Source organism: Ictidomys tridecemlineatus, chromosome 6 (genome assembly GCF_052094955.1).
Source record: "Ictidomys tridecemlineatus isolate mIctTri1 chromosome 6, mIctTri1.hap1, whole genome shotgun sequence".
Lineage (NCBI taxonomy): Eukaryota > Metazoa > Chordata > Mammalia > Rodentia > Sciuridae > Ictidomys > Ictidomys tridecemlineatus.
The window spans coordinates 84727715-84751197 of NC_135482.1; the positions used below are offsets into that span (position 1 = coordinate 84727715).

The 23483-nt window shown below is 35.2% G+C and overlaps 1 protein-coding gene across 12 annotated transcripts in view; it reads left to right on the forward strand.

Annotated features, from left to right (window-relative positions):
- Sox5 (SRY-box transcription factor 5) overlaps window positions 1–23483 on the forward strand; it is a 955314-nt gene that overhangs the window by 320477 nt on the left and 611354 nt on the right. The gene's annotated exons all lie outside the window — the stretch shown is intronic.

Here is a 23483-nt window from a genome sequence, read left to right on the forward strand (position 1 = left end):
TTTATTTGTTGGTTTTTATTTTGGCATACATTCCACAGTTCTTAAATCTCTTGCAAGTAGTATTTCTTATATGTGCTTACTTGGGATGTCTGGAATTTGGCAAAATGTGACTCACACTCTTATATCATAAGTCCAGCCTTTGGGTATCCTCTTTTTAGGACTTAAATATGCAAAATTATTTAAATAAACTTTTAAAAATAGGAGAAAACATTTAACCTAATAATATACATATAGATATCTTGATTTCTGTTAAACCTTATATAAGCTGTTTTAAATTGAAGACTGATGAATTTCCCATAATCAAATTCTTAAAACATATCAACCATCCATAGTGAGTGATTGCAGTGGGAGGGCAGTTGGGTTATAAAACCAAATTTCCTTTTTTTTTTTACCTGCTGTATTCTTTGCACTAAGGCTCACCTCGAAAATCTCTTGACACTCTTTGAAGTCCATCTGTTTGCTAACAATAATTTTACCTGCTGAATGTTGACTGTCATGTATAAAAATAAGGCTTACTTAAAAGAGACAATTTCTGTATACACAGACCCTGAAGTTGAAGGGTCTCCCAGGAGCAAGTTATTGGGAGAAGATGGCAGCTCTCCTCAGTGAGTGGAGGCCATGTTGCCCTTTGCCCCGGGTGATACCTGGAGTATGTATGATGACTTTTCATTTATCTCCTGGTTCTCTCTGTTGTCTTAAACAGTGATTTCAACTCTCAATACTATTGCCTAGCTACTTACAGAAGACTTGGGGAATCTCTTCCTCTCTGCTATTCTCCAGCATTACCACTTCTGTAACTCCCCAAAGTTTGTCTTAGCTCCTCCACATTCAGGTCTCCTATATAGAAACTATCTGTAGGTCATACAGTTTTCCTCACACAGAGATCAATGCCTTTGTCCTTCAGTCTGATTGGACTTCATGTAAATGATTCGCTTAAATAGAATGTGGGCTTAAAACTCTTCTGCATGGATGTTCCCCAGCCTTTGTTACTTTTTAGCATTAGTATCAGGGATGAGACACATTTTGTTGGCATGTACCTTGACCGAATATTACCCTTTAGTTAAAGGAAATATAATTTCAAGTATATCTTGATGTACTGCAGATGCTCAAGTCTACTCTTCAAGTAGGTAAGAAGTTTGAAAAAAAACTGTTTTCAAAATGATTTTCCCATGCAACTAGGTTTGTAAGTGGGTTTGTGCTGATTCTTACAGAGTTGAGAACCACTTCTGAGGGATACTTTCATAAAGAGTTTTCTGATAATAAGCATCTCAAATTTTTAAGTTTATAAATATCACTGAACTAAACATTAAAACCAAATAAACTGAAGCCAAAAGTGGTAAGGGTGCTTGGCATTCAGCTGTTATGTAAATATGGCCCTTAGATATAGTTGCTGTTTGAGATTTTCCTGTGGAAGCAAAATGAAGAAGGTGGAGACAAACATCTCATGGATCACTAAAGTCTGAAGAGGTAAAAAGAGCCTCAGTTCAGTCCACTTATTCTACACATCTAAATTACCACCCAGTGTCATAGGAAACTCTAGTAACAGCTAAATCGATTCTTAATGTAATGCAGACTAACTACATTATTCTCAGGATCATGGAATGCAAACCGTTCTGTATACATTTTGCATGTACATACAAGCACCCTCTGATTTGCCACCTTCATCGATTTATAATTGCATAAAGAATATAATTGATTCTACTGTTTTGCTTTGGATTGTACTGATATTTGAAAAAAAAATTAAGAGCTTAAAAAGTTTTTTTCTAAAGTCGTTTCTGGAAAAATTTTCCTAGACAAAAAGATGATTATTCATTCATTCATTTTTCACAAAAGGAAAGTTCTACTCTTGTAGGGATTCAATTCCAGTGAAAGAAAGAATAAAGTGAAGATTTTGATATGAATGTCAATGTGGATAAATACTAAACAAGGAAAATAATGCAAGCTAAATAAGGAACACAGGGAGACTATTTCAGATACACTAAGGAAGGCCTCTTTGATGAATGGGATGAGAGAGGGAGCCTTTTAGATAAAGGGGGGGAAGATTTAATGGGAGAGCAAATGTGAGGTGTGAGCTTACGGTGTTGAAGAAATGGAGTCAAGGCTGGAAAAGAGTGAGGAGCAGACAGGTGGGAGATGAACGTGGGGACAGTGATGTGCCTCCATGAAGAGGCTGGTAGACCACAATAGGGTCTTGACTATTATTCTCCCTGAGATGGGACTCTTGCTTAGAATTAAAGGGATTTTAGCAGAGGAGAGGCATGCTAAGTCACATGTCTTAAGCATTTTTCTGACCTATTGTTTGTATACAACAGTTTTAAAATTTCTCTTTATAGACAGAACATAAATTATAAATCAAAACATGCTTAAGTTCACAATTAGGGCAACAGTTTCTAATCAAAATATTGACTGATAATTGTGTTCAAGGAACTAATGTTAGATTAGTACAGCCATCTTTTCCTTTCCCATATCCTTAATTTGCAAAACTTTTGATATTCCTTAGAATTTATTATGTTATTTGGCTTTTGATAATAAGTTGTTTCATAATAGGGATATTAATGATAATTATATGTATTTAAAAATTGTGTGCATTTGATGAGTTGCTTTGCTCATCTGAATTTCTCATTTGTTTGCCACTTATAATTGACATTTTGTTTGCCATTATAATTGACAAAACTCATCCTCCTCTCCAGTTTGTGTTAAGTCCACAAACTGGTATGGAAATTTATCTTCTACTTTCAAGGGAAGATTTTAAAATTATGTTATATTTTTGTTATCATATGGTCCATAGATTATTTGTTAGGAGGAAACATCGAGTAGTTTAAAAACAACGGCAAATAATTTGGTAGGAATTAGAGAGCATGTATTCTGGAAGCAGCTCTGAAACTTTTTAGTTGTGTAACTTAGGCCCTGTGTTTGTTACCAAATGACTGAATACACCAAATGAGCAGTGTTACTCTCATCTCTGTATTTCCTTTACATTTGTTAAGCCATTATATCCATAGGTAAGGAATAGAAATTGGTTTTATTATTTTATTATTATTTATAAGGAGTGGTATAGATTAGGGGGTAACTGTTTATCATACAAATGATAAAATAAGGGCACTATTTCATAGTCATAGAGGATAATTTCTATGTTTATTTTCAGAAAAATTATCAGCTTAGAGAAGATATTACTGATACTTAGGAAGAAGAGTTCTCATTTATACCATTATCATTCCTACTGTATGATGAATCAAAGTAGTAACTGGAATTTGGAATGTGAAAGTTGCTTCTTTAAGCACTCTTGTCACAGCAGTTTTAAACCACCAAAGCAGTTTTTTAAAATTGTTTTCAAAAATTTTAAATCTGTTTATTAGAAACTTATTAAAGTTTTAGCTAATTATGTAAATTACTGGAAATTATGCATTTCTATTTCTATAGATTTCTGTTATGGAAAATTATATATTTCATATAGATATATACACATACATACACACACATGCACAAGTACACACACTTCTCTGTATATGAATATTTAGTATCATTTTCCAGAAAATTCTTGTCTATTCTAAATTCTTCACTTATTGGTCGTAGGAATAAAAATACTTTTAATGTTAAACTGAGAATGTAAAAAATAAATAAATAAAGTGTTCTTTGACATCATCTTTTGGAGAGGTTATGCTGGCCTCTACTTCACACACACTGAAAATTGCCCTTGAGTCTGGAGTGATTATAGACCCCTCTGCCTCAGATCTCCATGCAGATTCTCCATCTCTCATGAGCACCAGTCCTTACACCCATGCTTAATCCCACTTCTTCAGGTCACTCAGGAAACTCATCCTCCTCTCCAGCTTTTTCAACTTCTCCTTCTTGTCTGGGAACTTCAATTTTTTAAATATACTCAACTTTTCCATTTTGAATAACTAAAACCTTTCTTCTAATCTTACTTCTTTCTTCAGTTATGGCTGTTTTCTCCTTTTTACTCTTCCTCAACTTATATCAGACCCGATATTGCTCAAGTTATCAGTAACCTCCACCTCCCTAAATCTAAGGGTACTTTTTAGTCATTATTTTATTGGGTCTTCAGGGTCCTTCAACTGTATGAATGACTCCCCACCAACCCTACTTTGTTTTGAAAGATTCTGTTCCTTTTGCTTCTCACAGAAAATGAGTGTGTCTTCCTAATATTCCTTCGAACTGTTTTTGCTCATAGGATGTACTACATAAATTTGGTTTGAAGAGCTGTAACCAAATGATCATAATGTGACATACATTGTTGTAAAGGGTATAAAAGGACTGCACAGGTAAAAGGTGAAGAACTCAGGGTTCATAGAAAAGAGAAAGTTCCATAGTCATCTAGTGGTTGAATTGAACCTTTCAGAATGCATATGATTTTGCTCATCAGATGTGTACACTGGGAAGACTGTCAAGTATGAATTTAAGGTTCTAGTTTTTTGAGAGCCTCACTGGGTTTGAGTAAGTTTGGATTCTGTTGACGGTATACAAAAGTGACTGTAAACTGGGCCCAATGCAGAAAAGATTTTGAATCTCTATGCTAAATGTTTGCCTTAATTCAACAAGACTTGGAAAGCCACTTAAAATATTTGTTTTGGAAAAATGAGGTGGTATTTAGGGCTGTACCTTAAATTAATTACTTAATGTGATGTTAACATGAGGTTGATAAAAGGAGAGAGGCTATAAGAGGGAAGGTGGGCGGCCAATCCAATCATAAGAAAATTGGCAAAAAAGTCAGAACTAAAATATTAACATGTGGGATAGATATGAGCAAAATTTGAAGATGGACTCAATAGGATTGATGATGTTAAAGAATGATAAAGAATGATTTTCAATCCCAAGTAACTGAATTAAAGGCTATGCCATTCACAGATAAAAAATTTTTTTAAAAAGTAGCATTCATTGATTTATTTAGTTTTGGGCACAGGAATGAATTGTTTTGAGAGTCTTTACATTTGAGGTACCAGTATTATTATAGTAAGGAAATACTCCAGGTCAGTGTTGCTGGAACCTGGCATGGAACTAAGGATGAAGCTATGCGAATTGAAACTTGTTGATGACTGTTTCCTTCATAGTGGAGGAAGGGCTATCCATCCTGAGGGAACTCTCTGAAAGACCAGGGGACTGAATGTCATATGGACTTTGGAAGAAGATTATGTGGAACAGTGAAAAGAAAAGAAACTGAAGTTTGGATTGTGGTTCTGCTGCATTACAAACTGTCTGGTCCTATTGCAGGCTCTGGTTTATTCATTCACTCATTTATTTATTTCTAATTTCTGCACAGGGCCTGCCCGAGTGGCTTGTGAACAGTAAGCATTAAACACAGGCTTTATTGGCTCACTAAAATATAATCACTTCTAGATTATGGAACTTTTTGAAATTATTTTTTCAATAAAATGACTTTTTATTGAAAATCATTTTTGTATTCATTCATTCATAAATATATTCTTACTGTTAATTGAGAGAAATCTATTATATTGCCTAGCAATTCCTCCATCTCATTTCTGAATAACATTTTCGTGGGTTCAACTTGGCATATTATTCTGTTTCTTACTGGAAAGACTGACTTTGATCTTGTCTGTGGAATCATGCCATCCACAACTCAGAATAAGCCTCCTCTTCCTCAAGTTGTTTGGAGTGGGTTTAAAAAGGAGGTGGTGGAAAATACTACCTTTACTTGTACAATAATAGCAAAGACTCACTATTCTAGTTTTCTTTAGATGCATGTAGTAAAATTTCTAGCTCATGGATCATTTGAATCATCCTCTTTAGCAGTAGTTAAACACTCTGATGTTACAAAGATCTGCCAGACATAACTACTGTCATATGACTACTGAGAACTTTTTGGATGGAAGTGCAAGTTAGAAGAGGGGGAGCCCCATCCCTGAATGCTTCATGAGAGCTTGCCTGAGGTGTCCCCAGGAACGGGAGCTGACACAGGTGTTCAGCACAGTTGCTTACCGCTTCCCATCAAGAAGGATGGGGGGTTCTTAGCACTGCTGGTTTGTGGCACTCAGCATACTTGGCAAGCAGTCAGTCCTGGCTGTGGATTTCCCTGGGGAAAATAAAAGCCACAGGGAAGTCATCAGCATGACCTTCTGCTGGGTAGTTGGCACACAGTTGCTCCACAGGAAACCTTTCAGTTGTCATTTTCTGAACGGGTAGATATCAGGTGCTCTCTCATGGAGGCTCCCCATTCAAGGTGGAAGGTGGAGAAGGAAAAAAAATATTGAGCAGAAGCTTACCAAATAATTCCCAGTCATGAAGCTTAACACCAACTGATATGTTGATAAAAGGGATTTGTGTGTGGGGGGGTGGGGGTTGAAAGGAGGGATTTCTTTGGTTCTGTAAGCACAATTATAAGCTTTCCTATTTAAGTCTGACCCATCATATTGAAATGCTGTCACTAGTATCATTAGCAAGTAAAGTGTTGATAACATAGTCAAATGCACAGCAGAGTTCTGGCTCTTAAGTGTCTGGACTAACTCCCAATATTAGGAATAGGAGTCAAACTGCCATCACTTTTCCTGAGCTAACAGACGCCCTGCCATTAGCAGTCTGAAGGCAATTTTAATAAAATACATAGCACTGCTGAGTTGGTCTCAAAAGATAAATAAGCAATGCAGAAAAGAAGCTTTTGTTTAAAAGTAATTATTTAAACTATGCATTACAGGTAATTTTCTTTTACCAGTAAGGCAAATGCTATCAGAATTTCAATAATGATTTGGTGGCACTTATCTCAATAATGTGATATTGTCATTTCTAAGAGTTAAAGCAGTGCTTTATTTTCACTTATATACAAAATGAGGGCAAATTGGATCCAGGTATCGTGTGCATGTGTTATACAATTAATATTACATTTTTGGGTGAATAGTGTTGTATTCTTGGACAGATTTATGGAAATGTAACAAGCTGGTGATAGAGTTCTGGGAACTGCAGACTTGACTTCCAAACACAGATTAGAACAGGAGGGCAAAGAACATCTTTTTATTTTTCCTTTGCTGTCAGAAAGGAAATCACATTTTGGTCTTTTAAAAACTCTTTTAATAGGATGCTTGTACATAAACCATAGTCACTAGGGTATAATAAATGTGTGTATGTATCAGAAGAGCCAAGGTTTGGTTTTCCAAGTGGTAAAAAAAACTCAGAAAGCTTTTAAGTTTTTTGGAAACAATTAAAACCACCACCTTTTATTTCCTTCTTAAGAGTGACACATTAGTAATGAAATCCTATATATAGAATTCACTCTGGCCTTACCTTAGGCACTGTGAGAACTTGCCTACTCAAGGATGATGCAAGTTCTGTTAGGAAGGTTACTAGTTCCCTCTGCCATTAGGTGGGGAACAATGTGGCAGCATGCACTTTGGGATGAGGTAGTCCTCAATTCAAATTCCAATTCTTTTTTTTTAATAGTCTATCAGGCAAGAAGTTTGCTTTCTCTAAGCTTTTGTTTCCTTGGCTACAAAATAGAGATAATAAAACAACCAACCTTATGTGATTGTTATGAAGGCACAAAGAAATGATACATGGAAAACTTTTGGGATGGTGTCTGATATTCAGAAAATGTTCATTTTCATTTTAAGTCATTAACAAAATTCTATCAGAGAAAGCTACATGTTGAGAATTATGCTGGAAGTTTAGAAAATTTTATTGATTGATATATGGTTGACACTTCAAAATGAAAAAAGTCTAATGTAACACAGATATGTAAGTAGATGGCTGAAGTTCCTGCATGCCACTTACTGTAAAATGGGTAAGGATCTTAGGGACGGAAAGAAAGTTGAGCTTAATCTTGGCTGTGGGAAAAAATACTATAGAATCTTCTTGTTAAATTGTTAAGGCACTAAGCTATACGTTTTCATTCTGAGCTGGGGTAACAGAAGCCAACTAATTTTCTTCTAAGAGTGTTTTTCTCAGATCCTTGTTATTTCTTTGCCTTTCACATTTATAGAAGTTTTCCGCTTATTGTTAGTGTAGTTGGTTAGACAACATCTATAGGCCATGAGAGGAGGTAAATATTAATTAACCACTCAATGGGTGCTCAGCATCTTTGCTAAAATAATTTGGGGGAGGGTTAAAAACATAGACTTTATTTTCATACATTGCTGTTGGAATATAAACTGGCACAACACTTTTGGAGAAGAATTGTTGATATCTAACAGTCTGCATGGACACTTAACACTTTGCCAATAATCTTACTTCTTGGAGCTCATTCTGAAGATACACATTCAACAAGATGAAAATTATAAGCCCTAGGTTATTCATTTGTGGCATTGTTTATAATTGTAAAATATTAAGAACTATCCCAATCTTCTTGTCGAGAGGAGTAGCTGAATACATTATGGTATTTTTGCAAGCAGTGAGAAAAAGAAAAACAAAACAGATTTAATGATTTTTGGGCTATATTGTTAAGTGAAAAAAAGAAAAAAGTGAAAAAAATATATGCATACATATATATACATACATATGATAAATGTACGTACTTTCAGAAGCAAAAAAGATAAACCATATTCATGAAGTTGATGATGGCAGAGGTTGGGCCTAGAAAATGGGAATGGAGAGAATGGAAATAAGGTAGGAAAGATGATAGAGAATCACAATTAGCTGGATGTATTTTTTAAGTTTGTTTGTTTGTTTGTTTATTTATTTTTGCTTAATTCTGCTTAATAGAATTGTGAAAATGTTTGTCATAATTAAAAAACAGATAAAATGAACTGAAGTGTTTAGAGATCCTCATGTGAGATACACACACATGCAAACTTCACTGTATTCATAGAAATTACAAAGGAAAGAGGTAAGAAAAAAAGAAGTAACTCAAGTAACTTTACCAGTGATTGTACTTTTGATTCTAGATTAAGGAAAAAACAAACAAACAAACAGAAAACAAAAAGAATTGTTTTACTCTAATTAGAATATTTGTTTCTCATAAAATATGTGTTAATGATTCTTTATACAGGTGTGAGATTTAGCATTTCTCAAAGTGTTTCCAGTGTATCCTTGGGTTGAAGAAAATGAGAGTCAGCTTCTCAATGTTCAAGGAGGAAAAATGACTAGAGTGAACCCTACAAGTTCACTTGTAGGGTTTGAGTTATTAATAAGAAAAAATGTATATATCACAGATATACCAATTTACCAATAAAGAAATAGGGCTACATGTGTAATGCATTTATATATTTCTAACTCTATTTTTTGAGAAGGCCTAAAAGCAATTACAACCCAATAATGATGAGCATACCTGGTACCTAGATCTTGGTTTCTAAATACCATTCACCATTAAAAGAAACCAAGGATTCTTGTAGAAATGGATGATTCCAAGGCTTGAGCCAGAAGAGTACATGCTGAGAAGCTGGAACATCTTGTGGTGCCAAAAAGAAAGGAAGGACATAAAAGCTGATAGAAACATGTTGAAGGAATACAGGAGCCAACTTGAAGTGGTTCCCAATTGCCAAATCTGGGACATTTGAGCAAGAAAATAATGCTAGTAATGGATTATATTCAATACAGCCCATAATATTATGAAAAATGAATCAGTAAATGAGAGATAAAGGAAAGTTCTTTTTAAATAATAAAATACCACTTTATAAATATAGAAGAAATGATGGAAATAGAAGAATTATTGTTTGGTTTACTACTAAAGTAGTAATTGTTTCAGGTAAGAATCATCAAATAAATGCTAAATTAGTGGATAAAAATATGATAAATATATTTACATAATGTCAGAATATCTTTTGAAAATAATTACTAGTTACAAAAGGGAAAGTAGTAACTTCATAAGAAAACCTAGCAGACACAAGCTAAAACATGATCAAAGTTAACATTACCAGTAATGAGATATATCAGCATCATGTGTCTTTCAGATAATCCACTGAGAAAGGAATAAAAACTAATATATGTCATGTTCTTATTAAAAATGCATAACATGCATTTGCATGAGAAGTACTAGACAACCTAAATTGAAGGACATACTACAAATAACTGGATAGTACTCTTAAAAATTTTAAAGGTCATGAAAAACAAAGAAAGACTGAACAGTTATCTCAGATGGAAAAAGACAAAGATGACAACAAAATATGATCCAGGAAAAGGACATCAGTGGGACAGTTACCAAAATTTCAGCAAGACTTTTAGATCAGCTAATAGTATGGTACCAGCATGGATCCCTTGGCTTTGATCTGTAAGATGTTAATGTGAGGGGAAGCTGGGTGAAGGATATGTGGGAGCTCTTTATACTATTTTTGAATTTTTTTGTTAAGTTTGAAATTATTGCAAAATGGAATGTTAAATTAAAAAGTAAAAATTAAAATGTATGCCTTAAGTAAGATATATGCATGTATTATCCATATTATCATAAAGGAGATAGTTTCTTATACACATGAAGGTGCTATCTCTAGACTTTAGGAAGAAAAAAAATGCACTAGTGTGGCAGATATATACCATTGTGAACTGGGTCTTATTCTGTTAACTGTCTCTGTCACACACTGTGTAAGCCTTGAGGGTACTTACTGTACTTTTATATTTTTCTAGTCTATTTTCCAATAAAATAGGAATAAGGATCTTAGCAAGATGGTTTCTCATTATTCACACCAATGGAGGAGAGCAGGGATGTGGTGTATAAAGCCCAAAAACAATAGTTCTAAGAATCATTCATGGGAAAATCAAGATTTAGTGCCAATGAAGAACCAAGTGTATCCTGGTCAATGTAAAACCCTAAGTTAAAAAAATATATATTTCCATAGGGGAAAGCAGAGCTAAAGTATTGACTTCATGGCCATGTGTAAAGATATCAGTAATCAAACAGAAGCTTTCTAGGAAATAAGGGATACAGTCAATTTTAGAATCAGATGAAGTTAGAAGCAAGGTCAGGATTCACACCTCCCATATCTTGATGGAAACAGTGATGTGGGGATAGCACTCATTAGTACTTTCTGACAACATTAAAGAAGGAGGGTAAAGGATCAATAGCAATTTTGAGTTGCACAGAGTTCTTTGTACCACAAACTTGTTTTCACATAAATTAATGGTAAAAACTTTCATGTTCAGAATAGTTATCAGATTGTAGGCACAGAAGTTGACCTATATGCTATAGATAAGGAAACAGATTACCTGTATTCTACATGTCTTTTATAGATGAGGAAACTCATGGTCAGAATACAAATTCATATTCTAGTAAATTATAGACAAAGGATTTATATTGTAGATCATGGTGTTCACTTGAGTTCAGTTCATGAACCTCCTGCTAGTGTCAGGGAACTCCCTAAAATTACATGAAATTTCTATGTATAAGATTATTCAGGTGTACTTTTTTCCCCAAAAAGGGAAGGACACAAATTAACTGAATCCATCAGTTATTCAAGGGGTCTGAGACTTAAACTAGGATAAAATATAAATTTTTCTTTCCATACTAGTGCACAATATGGAGTGGAAACATTTCGCCAGATGTGGTAATATATAATTTTTACAGTGCACATACTCAAGAAGTGTCAGTATCAATAGCTTTTAACAGAAAAATTGTGGGACTTGCCCAGAATCACAGAGTTAGCATCAGAAGTAAAACCATAACTCCAGCAGCCAGCAGACAGGGGAGAGGTTATCTCATTGATCATGTTCATGTTCTGAATTATCTTTCATGCAGATGATTCTCTGATAGTACAGCACTAACTAGGTAGCCTCGAGGTCCAGTTCTCCAGTAGGGTACCAGTGGAAAAGAGCAAATCCAAAGGATTGAGCAGCAACCGGTTTTGGCACACCACTGAAATACCAATTAGCAATTTGAGCCTAAGGATGATTTGAATAAAATTCCGTGGATTGTTTGAGAATCTCAAAGGTGGTGATAGGGGCAATAGTAAAATTTTCTTACTTAGGTAGAATGAAGGTAGTTTTTAAATATGGCAGAGACCTTGGGGTGAACCTTCTGAGTGTATTGTCTCATCCAGAACCTGAATTATTCAGGGACATTGGTGAAGCATTCCTTCTGTGAAGAAACAGTGTATGCTTTCCTCCAAAGAATAATTTGTATGATGTCAGAGTCTTTATATGGCTTTGCCCAAAAGATTTTAGTATTTGCAAAGACATCTGAATATTGCTCTCATATTTAGGAGCATGTGTATTGCTATGTCAGTGGATCAAATTTTTTCAAAAAACTAATTCTTTCACATTAGAATCAGAGAATCAGAGTCCCTTGTCCTTAATATATGTATGTATATTTGACTACCATACCCAGAATTTATGAAAGCTTTGTACTCAATATGTGTGTTAAACATTATACCCAATTTAAAATTAAATCACTAATGATGGAGCAAAGAAGAATCTAAAACCTGGGATAATGCTTATCTAAGTCACTGATTTCGTAGACAACAAACCAAAGCCTAGAGAGGTTAAATTTTTATGTCATTTTACACAGTTAATAAGTGACAGAGCCAGAAAAAGTATCCTGATTCCTGGCCCAGTTTTCTTTCCACCATGGCATGATGCCTCATGACACATATGAGATTAGAGCAAAACTGTATTTATTGAAATGCAGTAGAAGTGTTGTGGGACTTTTGGTGATGTTTTTTAAAAGGAGTGGGGTCATTTATTCCTTGGGTTTTGTTGGTGTTTTGGCTTTACATTCTAAAATTAATAAATGCATAATATCCTTTATTGATGTTAAATTAATAATGGTCTATTGATTATTTTTTTTCTCAGCTATCTGTCTATAGTTTAGAAATGATCTCTTAGAAAAAAAAATGCATGCATACCTTTGAGTTACCAGCATTGGAGCTGTAACCCACAAAGTGACTAATCTAAGAAATCACCTCTCTTGTTAGATGCACTGGATTGCAAGTGTCTTTCGATAGTGCAGCAGTGGTAGTGTAGGGATTTGCAACTGGCAGGCAGGAATTGAATTGCCATCATTTGGCTTTAGCAGGAGTTAGAGTCTTGTCTCCAACATAAGCATGAGCCAAGGTACTGTCTCCTTTTTTCTAATTTTAGTTGGAACCATTGGCACTGATCTTACCTAGACAGACTAGTGTTATTTCTACCCAGCACAATCTGCTGGGATGGGCTCTTTTCCAAGCCATTCAGTTGAACTTCTCCCCCTGATTTACCAAACAGAGATATGATTGGATGTGCAGGGCAGGAGCTTTCACCCTTTTCATTAGAAGTCATCCGTTCAGACATAGAGATTCTAAGTTTAATTGGTTCAATGTATGACTCAGAGAGAATTGGCTGTTATGACTGAAAATTGCAGCATGCTATAATTGTGGGTCAGGAAGTAATTACTCCGACATTTTGGTGCTGGAACATGGATATTGATATGCTTAACTGCTCAAGGATGAGAGAGAAGGTGAGAAGTGCTGTCTACTTTTCAGCCCTCACCTATCTTGCTCTGGGGCAGACGAGTTGTAACATAGTCCTGGCACAGTCTCCAGTCATGAGCATTTGTCCCTGCTGGCGTCTTGTGTGACCTCAGTCATAGCAGCCGTGCTGGGGCTCAGGTCGGGATCCCCTCACTGCAGTCCTCAGTGGTAGCTCATCAGACCATCAATGTTGTCCCACAACTAACTCATAGCATTGGGATGAAGAGGGGACAGCACAGCTTCTCTGACCTTGACCCTCTGTGTAGGCATGGCTGCATTCTCCTCTCTGTATTTCAGTTTGCCGTGGATGTCAGCAGGCTGCTGTTTCACTGAATGCCATGAGGGCAGCAGGCCAGAAGACCTCTTTTTGCTTCAAGCCTAAACATAAAGGCTTTCTCTTATTCCCATCCCACTCCACCTTCTCTACTGTGGATTTGCCCTGTGAGAGTCAGAGTTCAGGGTGACTGAATTAGCATTTAAAGTTTCTTCCTCTTAGGAACCTTCCTTCTCCTTAAATGAGAAATGTCAGAAACATTCAAAATTTTTCATGAAAACAGTGATTTTTCCATATGTCAAAGCACAGGATTATTCCTCCTGGTTCCTTGGGACCCAAATAAGAAAGGCTATACCTGGAATGAGGACATAAACATATAGTGGTATTATTTCATACCTCTTTATGCTGAGGTCCCAATGCTAAGCAGAAAAGACAGAGACTCTGCCCTCATGGAGCTCCCAGTGGGTTCACATTTAGAAGTTTTTATTAATGTCCAAAATAAAAGATCCAAGAACACCCCCCCCCACAAAAAAAAACTGAGAAGTAGAGAGAGCCAGATAAACAACTAGAGACTGTGTCTATATTTTGTGAAAATGGGGTTGTAGCATGAGTATGACTGGGCCAGTCATCTTTCTGCTATTTTAATAGATACTGAGGTAATAAACTTATGAAGAGGTTTGTTTGTCTCGTAGATTTGGAAGTTCCAGTCTATCATCAGGAAGACCTATTGCTTTTAGGACAGCTGTGGGCTGTAGGGAAGTGCACAGAGGACCAAAACCCCTCAGCCCATGGCAGACAAGTGAAGAGAAAAAGGGGGAGGAGCTTAGGATCTCACCATCCCCTTCAACCTCCAATGAACTCAAGACCTTATACTAGGCCCCACCTTTTTGGGGGGAGGGCGGGAGGAATATTGTATTTAGTTGTAGATGGACACAAAACCTTTATTTTATTTGTTTATTTATATATGGTGCTGAGGATCTAACCTAGGGGCCTCACACATGCAAGGCAAGTGCTCTACTACTTGAGCTACAACCCCAGTCCCTTGGCTCCACCTCTTTAAGGTTCCACCAGCTCCCAATGGTGCCAAGCTGGGGACCACACCTTTACTACATGGAACTTTGGGTGATGCTTAAGATTCAAACTGTAGAAATAAACCTATGCTGAAAAACCAAAGGTTGAATGTTCTCTCTGATATGCGGATGCTAATGCACAATAAGGAGGGGAAAGGGGAAGAATAGAATTTCATTGGATTAGACAAAGGGCAATGAAGAGAAGGGAGCAGGTGCATAGGGGATGAGAACAGGAAAGACAGGATGAACCGAACATAACTTTCCTATGTTCATATAGGAGTACACACCAGTGTAACTCCACATCATACACAACCACAAGAATGGGAAGTTATACTCCATGTATATATGATATTTCAAAACACATTCTACTGTCATGTATTACTAAAAAGAACAAAAAATAATTTTAAAAAAGATTCAAACTGTATCTATCACATCCCAAAGGTCTGCTTGCAAAGAAAAAAATCATTATACAAGTGGAAAAGTTCTTTCATTTAAACCACAATTGTTAATCAGAATATTTTCTGTAAGAAGCAGTATGTTTTCAGCTTCAACAGAGTAAAATTCCATTAACTTATTTATTTCTTTGTATCCTAAAGTTTGCTTATAAAGCAGAGAGTGACATTTAAGCCATAAGAGAGGGAAAAGTTTGGTTGAAGATTATAATAAAATATAGTGTGTCGGTTCTTTACATGATAGACCCTTTTTAAATAAAAACTTACCTTTATCTCCTCTACCACCTATTTTCTCCATTTAGAAAATGTTAAATAACACTTTCCATGGAGTGTTATTTCAATAAGATACTTTACAACATGATAATGAACAGGAATATTAACTCAATGTTACTCTCATTTTGTACAAAGTTATTTTATCATGCCATTGTAAATGTGATTTCTATATATTATTTGGATCAAAACTTGATCTTCAAATGCTTTATGTATAAGGACCATGTGCTTCACAGCAGGTAGCACAAATCTGGGCACAAACCAAATAATACTTATCAGTAGTTTTATGTATGCAGAATATATAAGCAAATAGAAAAACTGTATGTGTTCCAGGATATTTCCTAGGAGAATTAGGTTGTAAATCCTTAACATCAGTGCCTTTACTAGTTGATTGAAGTTGTTGGTTAGTTTAATTCTTTTTTAACAAGAATTTTCAGATTTGTCAAGTTCAAAAAATTCTACATATTCTTGTCAACTCTGACTTATTCCATAAGAGGAGATTTGGGCAATCATTGGGTTTAGACATGATGAGTATAGATTAGATAGATATCTCTTTGAGTCACTTAGGTCCCAAGCTTCCTTTTTAAATTGAATAACTGTTTTTAATGAAGTAGGTAGGGATATTGAGATCTTTTCCATTTTTAATGTTAAATTTGTGAAAGATATTTACATGAACAAAGGAAATATGCATTACAAGACTAATTAATGTAAAAACACTTTTTTTTCTAATTATTTGACCATTTCATATGAAAGTATTCTTGGATCCTAAAGTAGCTGAGGAATTGTTTCACCTTTCTCTGGTTTGAATAGTACTAAAAAATTTCAGAAACAGAGTGAGCTGAAATTTTTAAAGTTTATTATTATGAATAATTTGATGATTTCCAAAAATGCAAGTTAATTTATTCAAAATAAAAGACTTGGTATAGATTTCCATGGGATAATGTTTTCATTAGTATCCTATCCATGATCTATAAATATTTCAGTAAGGTACTTGACAGTATCATAATGAACAGGAATATTAACTCAATGATACTGATCTTTTGTACAAAGTTATTTTATCATGTCATTGTAAATGCAAATCCTATATATTATTCAGATCAAAAATTGATCCTATAAATATTTTTCTAGTATTGTTTTCTGTGAAATAGTTTATTTTAGACTACAATTAGTGGATAATTGATTTTTGGTTTTGGGAAAAGGATCACTTAGTTTTTGTAATCCTTCAAAACAGCATTGAAGCTGTACTGTACCCATTTCTAATGTCAGTCCTTCAGTATTGCTGCATCTTGCCACCCAGATTACAATTCAAGAATTCTCAATCTTCCTTTCTTGTCCATGGACTACTGCAGTTGACAAAAGGGATTTCTAAAAGATAATTGTATTGATTAATTCAATTTCTGGGTCGAGCATAAGGCTGTAAATTGGAGATCACTCATAGAAATTGAATACAAAGGGGAAATCTTTTTAAGTCTTTTTTTTTTTTTTTTTGGTGTATTGAATGATTTATGTTGAACTCCTAAAAGCTTTCAAATCTCACAGAGCTTCAATAAACTTCTAATGGAGTCCTGAATGCCAGTTCTATTTTTGTTGCTTGTACAGTAGGTGGGAAACCTTTAACTAGTAGAATGAGGCTTTGTTTCATTTCCATTGAAAACTCATGTACTAACATGTTAGGACTTCAAATATTCTCATAAAAAGACTTCTGGTGTGACATACATATATTCACATAAATCCAAATATATGTTGATATGTTGTTCATAAGTGTAAGTATATATTCTTATAGCAATATATTTATCCAAACGTAGTTTTTATTCATATGCATACACATGCAGACGTAGCCACATTGAATATATGGGTTCCATATTTATTATATGTTAGCTGGTTGAGTACTGCATCAGATAATAGGTTCTCTAAATTCAGAAGCTGTTTTATCCACATCCCATCACCCCCAACAGAGTGTAATACCGTGCCCTTTACACAATGGATGCTAAATTAATGGTTGGAATGAATGGTGACCAAAAGAATACACATTTAATCAGAGAAAAATGTACCATTTGATTTTGATACAGGTACATGGCAAAGATGTCACTTAAAGAAAATCCCTTTTATTGTCAATTAGAACTGTTTTATTATTATCCAGTTAGAGGGAAGCTAAGCTCTGCCACATTTATATAGTTTTATTTATAATTGTGAACATGTAGAGCCACATGAGGCCATCAATCAGTAGAGAGATGAGGGCCCAACAGAATTATTTCTGTAGGTGGCCAATTTTTTTTCAATCAAGGACAGCTGAAAGGTCATGATTAAAACAGTGATTTTCCTGAAATTGTAAGTAACTGTTAGTGATTGTTTTGCACAAAGATGTCAAAACTACTTTTTCCTCTGAAAAAGAAAATTATAAGTTCTTGAAAACGTTGGCAGTTTTCCAAATTTCACTTGCACGACTGTAATGTATTTTAATTACTGCACTGGAGTCAGTTTCTTAAAAAATATAAAAGGCAAAAATAAGTTAGTTTGATAGTAAGCATACATAGATTAAACAATGGCCATCTTATGCCTCACTGATACCAGCACATTCATTACTCAAAATTAGCTGAAGACTGGGATTTAATAATTTTTACTCAAGGAGATTGCAGAAGCATTGGTTATAATTCTTTTTAGAAATGAGGAATGATATCACTACATATTTACATTAAGATGTGGCAGTGATACTTGAGATATTTAAGAAAGTTGCTTCATGCAGACTATTTTACAAAAGCAGCCAAGGGTAGCAAATGTTGCTGCAATTTCTGTAGGTGGCCCTTTATTCTCTTGGTCAGAATCAGCCCAGTTTCCGAGTTAGTGGCACAGAGGACTTACTGCTGGTTGTCATCCTCTCTCAGATGAGGTGTGGACATGAGTTGCTGACCATTTGTAGTCTATTAAAGATTCCTCAGAACCTTTGTAGCAAGACGGATTTTAACCACAGTGTCCTGGTCAGTTTCCAAATCAGGTAATTACATTCTGCTTCCTAATGTCTTCCTGCAGGTTCTGCTTTTGTTTGTTTGTTTGTTTGGGGGATTTTAGTGTTGTCATTGCTTGGCTATATGGAGCTGTAGATTTTTGTGTGTGCACCCTTCTTTGGTTTTAAGCTGTGGTGTGCTTTCAATCTTTTTTTAAAACCAGAGCTGAATTTTGTTAAATGTACATTATTTTAGCCTCGATTAATAATGTGTTTCATACTTTTATTCTGTATGCCTTTATTTATTTGTTTTTTCTTTCAGAGACATACATAAAGAAATAAGTGAAATGAAATAAATGGCAGGAGGGACACCAGATAATGGCATAGACATGATCTCATCTGTGAGATAGGGTTTAGTAGTACTTGTGTTCCTTTGCCTTGGAGCAAGACTCTGGAGGGTAGAGAAGATGAATGAAAGACAGTTGCTGGGTATGACGAGGGATCACACAAGTCTAGCAGAGTGTGAGTTCATTTACAATTAAAAACTGGTAAAGTTCCATTTGAACCCAAGAATGACATGGTTCGTTTCCATGTTAAATGTCAGTCTTTTCTTCTCATTGTTTATCAATTGATAAACACTTTAAATTTGGAATTATAAGGCAGAAGGATATATCTCTGATTTTAAGAGCAATATTTTGATAAGTCATAATTTTGATGGCCATGTTTTGAGCTATATATTTCACTAAGGATCATTTTTGTAATCTACATAAAGATAAAATTTTATCAAATCAACATTTATTCGATGCCAACCATATTAAAAGAACTATATTGGATGTATTGCTATAGGAGATATTTCATCTGGTCCAAAAAACATTGTACCAAGTATTTATCCTATTATATTCCTATTAGGTCGAAGGCGATTTTTTTTTTTGGTATTTTTGTTATTTATTCAACAACAAAAAAATGATTAAACAAAATTCAAAGTATTTAGTCCTAACCCGAGCATAAATTTTATCTGTTAATCTTAAAAGCAGTCCTGGCAACAGTACTCTATGTAGGAAAGGCATAAGCCCATGAATCACAGGAGCTGTTGTTTAATTCTGGCTCTTATAAACTCTACCCTTTCCAAGTGGCTGAGTTGCTTAGCTTCCCTGTCTCAGTCTTTTCATTGATGAATCTTAATATATTAGACCTATGCATGTAAACATTTTTAACTAAATGGTGGAAAAAAACTTTACCTTGTAAGCTGAATTCTAAACTCCACCATAATGAAGTACCTTCTCAATAACAATGTCTTCCATCAGATTGGTTTTACATATAATTCTTAATTATAAATGACTTGTCCCAGCTTTCCAGGAATCTTGGCTTCAGACAGAACCTGTCCTGAGTTCTGTAGGAGTGATCTTCCATCTCCCCAGTGTCACAACCTCTGAAAATTCTCCTGATGCTGGATACTTCAACTCTCCTCTAACCCATCTATTTACCATATATATGGCATTTAAGATAAATAAATGAAAGACTTTAGTCCTTCCCTGTAATCTCTTGGTATCTAAAAATATTTTGTACCTGACAGAGTGAGGGCTCATTGTAACTGGGACTACATTTGGTTGACAATTGAGCCTTTGGAGAAAATCACACACAAGGATATGGGAGTAGATCTTAGCCATACAAGGAAGCTCATACACAAAGGCATCAAATCACCTCACAGAAGGAAAATGTCCTGTGAGGCACTGAATATCTTGCTGTTGGCAGTAGCCGGTATTCCGGGGAACAGGGTGGAGCACTGTTGCTGGAAATTGCTGCAGGGAGTCAGCAGCAATCAAACTGATAATGCCTTCAGCAAGATCAGGGAGACTTAGTAGAAGCAGCAGACTGTCCCAGGAGTCTAAATTCTCAACGAAGATTAAAAATCTGATGACAGAGAAACTGAAGTAAAAGTCCCAGAAACTAAGTGCAAACTCAATAAGGGAGCAAAATATGAACCTTCTATGTCAGATTCTGACTGCCTGGAGCTATGTACTTGCCTGGATTTGGGGCAGACAATGAAGCAACTCAGATCAATTTCAGCTTCTTTGACATTCTTGTCCAAAGTTGTTCTCATGGCTACCACCTATCCCACTCACATAGGCAGAGTAAGAGAATTCATACCAGTTCTTAAAAACATGATCCTCATTCTCTTCTCTCTTCACTTTTATCTCAATCAAAGGAAGGGTTTTTCCTACCTTACTTGTTTCTGTTTTCATCTGGTCATCAGTTTTTTTCCACTTGGAGTTTCTGTAATGTGTATAAAAATGGTGACATTGTAATTCTTTGATTTGTGATATATGTTACCATATTTTTTTCACACTGTGTGTGTGTGTAATGCTGGAGATTGAACCCAGGGCCTTGTGCATGTGAGGCAAGCACTCTACCAACTGAGCCCAATTTTGCCATATTTTAATATATAAAATCAGGATGCATCTTAAGTCCATGGTTTGTCAAACCTTAATTACCAGAGTAGTTTTCTTGGTGATGTATAAAATATTCTTTTGTCCTCAAGTCAAATAAAGAAAAATCTTATTTATCTAAGAATCTATCCATTGCTATCAGCAATGGCCCCAAACATTCTGAACCATAGAGACCAGATAGTACCTAGAGGGTCACATGATGTTACTAACAATGTCACTGGGGCTTGAATGTCTAAGCTGCCTTTTTCCCATCTTGGCACATTCCCAATGATATAGGAAAAGGGCAACAGAGAGTCTTTCTCCAAAGGGAAGTTGCATATGAATTCTTTGGTTTCTTTTTCCTAATAGGACTTTATGAATCAGAGGCTAGATAATCCCTGTCTTCTCTGTCTAATTGCATTCTAAAAATGGCCTCCTGGACTTTTGGAAATGAAATCATAGGCCCTTCTTTCTTTGATACTTCTGGGAGTATTTTTGCATTTTCACAGTGCTGCCTGGTTTCCTGAAACTGGGGTACAACTTTGCATTTTTAATGCTGATTGTTTTGATATCCAGCTATAGTTTTAATCTTTTGATTAAAAAATTATGACTAGAACAGTTGTTAGCTTTTTAAAAATTTTTTCCATTGCCTACTTGAAAGGAAACAAAGGCTTGAAAGGTAATATACCATTGCCTAAATTTCCTCTTTTGAATTAACACACATTTGTTAACCATTCTTCCCCTATTGGAAGAGCTGTTGGATATCTGCTATTGGTTCGTGTATTATTGGAATGTGCTTCAGTATTGGAATTAGTATCAGTATGTCTTAATATTTGACCAGAGTCTTGATTTCATGATTTTATACAGCATATATACATAAGATTCTTCACAAAAATTTTATATGGAGAAAATAACATATAGGGTGAACAGGAAAGAAAGTTCAATATTACTTTACTTGAAAATGAAATGAGGGTACTAAGGATGAGAATTAGAATCTGGAGATTAAAAAATTCAGCTAATTATGGAATAATGGATTTTGATGTGCTGCATTCTCTAGATTACAAAGATCTCATTTTGAAGGCAGAGTTAGACTTCTCTTGGGGAAGAATTGGATGTTCAAAGGAGACATCCTGGCTAAGACTTGAGAACTCCTAGTGCAGTGATTCTCTGGAGACTATACATTCATAGTAGTATATACCCCTAGCAGGGCCATTGTTAGAGATGGTACTTGAAATCGCCAATCAACAACACAACTAAAGATTGCATATCCTGAATATTGTTATTAGAATATTAGAAAGAGCTCTTTCCTGGGATTTGGGGAGAATTCCACAGAGTTTTAAGTATCTGAATTTAAAATCAAATAAGTTATATGGATGAGTCCCTGGCTTTTAGGCCTTCAAAATCTTGGAGAACAGGCAGATATCTCTATGTTATACTCTTATCACATATTTCAGCAGAGGGAAGGTAATGAGAGACTTTGGATGCCAACTCTTATGCTAGCAGAGTTCAGGTCCTAGCAGCCATTCCCAAGCCTAGACTATTCAGATAACTTCTAATAATTGCTTATGAGTTTGAGGAAGCTTTGATACACATGTGGGAAGAAGTTATTGTAGCAAAAATGAGATGGGACATGGTGGCTGATTTGGAGTGGACAATCAATTTAGGATTTCTATTCTTATAGATAATGTTTCTTGTGGAATGCATGTCGAACATGATCACTGAAGATAATGGGATTTCATTTTGCAAGAAAACATTTTTGGAAATAGCTTTCCATAATTACATATATAAGATAATATGTGGGTCATTGCCACCTCTCATGGGCAGCAATTTGTTAACATTTTTCTACTTCTAGGCTCTCCTTTCTCTAAGCCATTGTATATAGTGCAAGTGCATCGGTGTTCCTAAGTCACAGCTTTGGTTCTGTTGCTTCCTTGCTCAGCAATGGTAATGGCTCCCTGAATGGCCAGCTGATTGACATTCAAACTTAGTACCTGGGAACTTTGGCCTTGACTTTGATGCTGGTTAACTATTTGTTATCCATTACCTATGTTCACATCTTTCTTCTGTTTTTTTTTTAAACCTTGATTTCCTGATGATTTTCCCATTTACACTCCATTTTTCGTATTTCTACATGCTAAATGTTAATAATCACCATAGTTTTGGAAATAATATCTTCTTTTTTTCACTTTTAAGTATTGAATAGATACTGTTTGATCAATCTTGTTTCTCCGTACAGTCTATACATAATAGATTTGTCATTTGTAATTACAAAGAATGAAAATGCATCAGATAATCTGCTACTGCCAAGGTATAAATATCTCAAAGTATTGATTATTCATGGAGCACTCTGTCATTTCTAGAGTTTATAAAAGTTTGCTTTTCCTTCTTCCTTCCTGTGCTACCTAACTCTGCCTTTGTGCCTTATTCCTTTAAATTCTAGCTTAGGAGGTGCACAGGAAGAAATGAAGCATTCAAATCACTTGAAAAGAGTAGAGAGGCATTCAGCCTTTGTTCGCTCTCAGCTTTTGATCATAACTATAATTCTCTGTAAGCAATCCAATAAAACTTCCCATTGAGTTGCACTTGTGTTTCCTTTGAGCTTGAATTTACAGCCTACCATCGGTAGATTAAAAATCCATTAAAATCTTTAAGAACAGCAAAAGTTACATATTCCTATTGCTGTAGTAAAGATTTTTCTAAAAGATTTTGCATTAAA